The sequence below is a fragment of the Rhinoderma darwinii genome, chromosome 2, assembly GCF_050947455.1.
Source record: "Rhinoderma darwinii isolate aRhiDar2 chromosome 2, aRhiDar2.hap1, whole genome shotgun sequence".
Lineage (NCBI taxonomy): Eukaryota > Metazoa > Chordata > Amphibia > Anura > Rhinodermatidae > Rhinoderma > Rhinoderma darwinii.
In genome coordinates this window covers 469775990-469781850 of record NC_134688.1, presented here as the reverse complement: position 1 = coordinate 469781850, position 5861 = coordinate 469775990, and positions in this window count along the sequence as shown.

Sequence of the window (5861 nt, the reverse complement as noted above, 5' to 3'; positions counted from 1 at the left end):
CGGTCGTGTGCATAGGGCTAAGGGGTGTTAAAGAAAATAAATAAATAAAAGCTGTGGCTGAACTCCATCCACAAAAAAGAAGTGTATGTGTCTTGTGGTTATTTCGTAGCATTTAAGAGATGTGGCATAGTTAAGATACTGACGGGTAAGGAAGTGGTAGCTGCTCCCTGCAGTCTATAGGATTTTTAACAGATTCCGACAAAATGACGAACACCATGACAGAACCCGATTGGTCCCATTATAAGTCAATGGGGTCTGTCGGACCCCAGTGGTATCGCACGACAGGTCCGGCACTGCGTCCTGGTTTTTATTATAAATGGAAATCAGGATGCGGATGTGATCATCAACTAAATTATTTTCATTTTCTCCATGTACTATATATATGATTTAGTCTTGATTTTTTTTTTATTCGTCATATAGAAGTATTTCTTATAATATATGAATTATTATTTATTTAGAGCTTGCAGTATTGCATTTCTGTGAATTCCTTCTTCACATTTTTGGATTATCTGTGGTACTACGTCAATGGACAAATACTGTAGATCGGATGTTATATACCTCCTCAGGATTCTGTCTCTGTAAGGATGAATTTAGATGAGTCGTTTGATTGCGCTGTAAATACTGCATCACAAAATGCATGCGATTTTTGTCAGTTGTTGGCGTTCTTTTTCTCGGTTATTACTGGACTTATTGAATGTTCAGTGTTTTGACCTGAAATCTTCAAAGTCCATTTTATTTTGTGGTTTTGAGCCGCATGTGTTTTTTTATGAGCATTGCTGTTATTAACTAGTCAAAAATGACTCCTCTAAATGCACCCTTACATAACCGCAACCTACTGCCAATGTATCAGTGAGTCTCTATGGTTTTTCCAATTGGGCTGAGAATAGAAAATATGTGTGTGGGTTTAAACTACACAGAAAAAGATTTAACTGGTTCCCGACTGCCCATGGTAATTATACGGCATGCAGTTGAGTTCCTTAAAACCAGCGCCATAGTATATCTACGGCGCAGGCTTTAGCTGGCTGCCTGAGCGATTGGACAGCTAAATGTTAGGTGCCCGGTAGTCAGAGACTGGACCCTGGAGAGAAGATTGAAGTGTTTTTTTACCACTTCTGTCTTCTCTCATCTCTTGTACACATCGCTCAATTAGCGCTGTGTATAGCATAGAGGCCGCTGCCTCTATTGGTCCTGGTGATCATGTGACTGGTCACCTGATCGCCGGGATGCTGCTAGTGGAAAGCTTCTGCTGGGTTACACCCAGCACAGCCCTAAAAATGACAATAATTCAAACAAGGTATAAAAAAAATTGAAAAAAATAAAGGCCCCCAAAAATCTTTCCTGACCTTTGAGGGATAGGCCATAATAATAAAAAATAAATAAAAGTTAACTAAAGTGAAAATAAATTAAATAAAAATGACACATAAAATACCCACCTAAAAAAAGTTCACCACGTTATTCATAGTTGTAACGATAGCCCTGATAGACAATAGACCTGTAATATTTCAAAATTCACGGTAGACAATAACGATCACAAAATAAGGTATTTTTTAGGGTAAAACTATATTATTATACAGTATATACAGTGAAGGAAATAAGTATTTGATCCCTTGCTGATTTTGTAAGTTTGCCCACTGTCAAATACATGAACAGTCTAGAATTTTTAGGCTAGGTTAATTTTACCAGTGAGAGATAGATTATATTAAAAAAAAAATCACATTGTCAAAATTATATATATTTATTTGCATTGTGCACAGAGAAATAAGTATTTGATCCCTTTGGCAAACAAGACTTAATACTTGGTGGCAAAACCCTTGTTGGCAAGCACAGCAGTCAGACGTTTTTAGTAGTTGATGATGAGGTTTGCACACATGTTAGATGGAATTTTGGCCCACTCCTCTTTGCAGATCATCTGTAAATCATTAAGATTTCGAGGCTATCGCTTGGCAACTCGGATCTTCAGCTCCCTCCATAAGTTTTCGATGGGATTAAGGTCTGGAGACTGGCTAGGCCACTCCATGACCTTAATGTGCTTCTTTTTGAGCCACTCCTTTGTTGCCTTGGCTGTATGTTTCGGGTCATTGTCGTGCTGGAAGACCCAGCCACGAGCCATTTTTTATGTCCTGGTGGAGGGAAGGAGGTTGTCACTCAGGATTTGACGGTACATGGCTCCATCCATTCTCCCATTGATGCGGTGAAGTTGTCCTGTGCCCTTAGCAGAGAAACACCCCCAAAACATAATGTTTCCACCTCCATGCTTGACAGTGGGGATGGTCTTTGGGTCATAGGCAGCATTTCTCTTCCTCCAAACACGGCGAGTTGAGTTAATGCCAAAGAGCTCAATTTTAGTCTCATCTGACCACAGCACCTTCTCCCAATCACTCTCAGAATCATTCAGATGTTCATTTGCAAACTTCAGACGGGCCTGTACATGTGCCTTCTTGAGAAGGGGGACCTTGCGGGCACTGCAGGATTTTAATCCATTACGGCGTAATGTGTTACCAATGGTTTTCTTGGTGACTGTGGTCCCAGCTGCCTTGAGATCATTAACAAGTTCCCCCCGTGTAGTTTTCGGCTGAGCTTTCACCTTCCTCAGGATCAAGGATACCCCACGAGGTGAGATTTTGCATGGAGCCCCAGATCGATGTCGATTGACAGTCATTTTGTATGTCTTCCATTTTCTTACTATTGCACCAACAGTTGTCTCCTTCTCACCCAGCGTCTTACTTAAGGTTCTGTAGCCCATTCCAGCCTTGTGCAGGTCTATGATCTTGTCCCTGACATCCTTAGAAAGCTCTTTGGTCTTGCCCATGTTGTAGAGGTTAGAGTCAGACTGATTCATTGAGTCTGTGGACAGGAGTCTTTTATACAGGTGACCATGTAAGAGCTGTCTATAATGCAGGCACCAAGTTGATTTGGAGCGTGTAACTGGTCTGGAGGAGGCTGAACTCTTAATGGTTGGTAGGGGATCAAATACTTATTTCTCTGTGCACAATGCAAATAAATATATGTAATTTTGACTATGTGATTTTTTTATTTTTTTTATTATATAATCTATCTCTCACTGGTAAAATTAACCTAGCCTAAAAATTCTAGACTGTTCATGACTTTGACAGCGGGCAAACTTACAAAATCAGCAAGGGATCAAATACTTATTTCCTCCACTGTATATATTATATTATTACCAGAAAAAATTAGTTGAAAAATAAAAAAGCATATTTTTTTACTATTATTTTCAAACTATAAGCTTAAAAATTCTAAAATAGCAGAGAGCAGTATATTGGGCTTACAAAAGGTAATACAGTAAGTATGTTGGCTCGAACTAGAATGAAAATGCTCCGGTATTAACATTTCACTATAGAAACAATACTGTAAAAATTAAAACATTGAAAGTATTCAATGTTCCCGATTTATGAAATATATTTATACAGTGTTATAAAAAACAAAATGTGACAGTAGTAAAAAAAATATATTATACAAATCTTAATCGACCTTAATATCTTTCACCACATAACACCTACATCCGGTATAGCTTCTGAAACAGAAAAGCAACATAATTGTGTGGACTAGCTCTCAACGGGACTACACTATATAATATATATGGTGTAGCTGTTTAGATGATACAAAAGGGCCTTCAAGCTCCACTTTTTGTAATTAAAACGAATAATCTACGCACAGAGAACGTTGGGGGAAATACGTGATGTGGCCAAACTTATTATGTGTTTGTGGTGGTTTTACACCTACCGGAATAGTTTTGAAAAGTGTCGAGAGAACTGGGCATTTTTGGGTGCACATTATTAGTGAACATGTACCCCAGCCATGAGGTGGCATAACAAAGATAAATAAGTCTGATGCCTAGCAAGTCCATCTAAGGCAAGAGAGCGGAAAAGAGATTTAAGGTAGCTTCATTCATATTAATGATAGACTCAAGAAGGCTCCTGATGCCGAGGTTTAATATTGGACGGTGGTTCTCCAAGTCTTTCCATGAAGCCTTCAAAAGATCCAGATGGGAGGTGTGTTCATCCCATCGGACTCCATCTGCACCAATAGTGTGAGTAATATCCGCAGTTTTTTGTTCAAGGAGAGCAGTGCATTGGTCCAGATCAATTATTTGCCTAGCGACTTGCATTTTTAATTCCTTGCCATCTTGAGTAGTCAAACGCTCAGTTCCCGGGAAAAGCTAGAAATGGTGCGGTAGTGCTAGAACACAGCAAAGTGGTCATGAAGCTCAAAACAGAGAATTCACCATTCCCCATGTTATGAATGCTACCACCCCCTGTCCCGTCCTGTCCCGTGGTTCAGTACTTTTACCTCTTTAGTAGCTTTTAAGTCCCACCCACTTATGCAGCATCAATATAGTCAAAAGGAGCGGTGCAATAATAAAAATGATAGCAAGTTTTGTGTTTCAGGAGATGGGCTTGGCGGAGACATTGTGTAGCAAATTAAGATCCCAGTGGTGGGTTATTCTTGGAGATGTCTTTGGCGATTCATGTCTTCAATGTCCCTGGTGTAGTTGTGTGATTGAAATGTGCGTACACTCCAGTAGTAATGTGGGATAACATCATCCTTATATATTAGGAATTCTATTCATCAAGATCATGGCGTATCTACAAGTTATTAATCAAAATCAATTAGACCTGTTCAGAAATCTTGATGATGAGTCACCACTCATCCAAGTCGGTTTAGTGTTAATTCAACTACTTTAACTATTGCCCCCCCCCCAGTCGATAGTCGGATGACCGCACTGAGAAGGGCAACTCAAAATTGTAGCATTTTCTCTTATGGCTCTTGCACACGACTGAGTGTGCCGCCTGAGTCCTGTTCATGATCCGTGGAAAGATAGGGCATGTTCTGTCTTTCCACCGGAGTGGAGAGTCGCGTTTGAAGTGCCACTTGGATGCTGTGAAAAATGGCCCAAGTGGCACTCGGTCGTTTGCAAGAGGGTTTAAATTGGCACTAAAGTATGTCCCTACGTGCTTTGTTAAGCACACAACGCATGAGCAAAGGAAAAATATTTTAGTTACAAGCATTGGAGCTGAATACACAAAATGATGGAAGATTTTTATGAAGACTATTTAAAAAAAAATATTTTTATTTTTTATTTTAGATGCATTTGGAGCAATAAAAAAAAAGTTGTGCATATCCTCAGAAAAACAGCAGAAAACAATTTTTTATTCACTACCAATTGTTGATAACAAACATTAAGATATGGCAGAGGAAATGACCTTTGTTACTGGTATGAGTCACAGACTGCACTTAAAACATTTCTGGTATTTTTTAGCTCTTTTTGGTATAATCAGTGTGATGAAAGGGGGAGCGGGCAGTACAAACAGAGGTTAAGTCACCCGAGTTCCCCACTTTTGGTTTAATATATAATGTTTCTCTCCCCAGGATAATTCTCAAATGTCCCCTGGACTGTACTTACATATCACCTACTGTCAGGGATCAGGAAATGGGGTGGAGAGCTGCCCAAATCCAAAATGGTCACACCGAGCATTGCGAGTTAACATAACCAAACCAAGGAAGTTAATAGCACATTCCATTTCCTCTAAAAAAAAGCTAGGAATGAGATAAAAGGGGGAGGAGATACACATCTGTTTGCCCTATAAGTCCGCATTGCTTTTGGTTAAACACACCTACTGTTCCCAAGTCGTAGTCGTAGTTTGCAGGCATAGTGACACCGGCACCGCAGGGGAGGGAGGTTGGCATCTGGTTCACCCCTGCCGGCCCTGAAAATTAAGGATGTCCAATCAGACAGATCACAGACCCTAGCTTGCCCTTGTGGGATGGGAATCAGAGAACGGGAAATGAGAGGGGTATAAGAGCGTATGTCAGCGATAGTAAGGGGGGATTATTTTGGATGG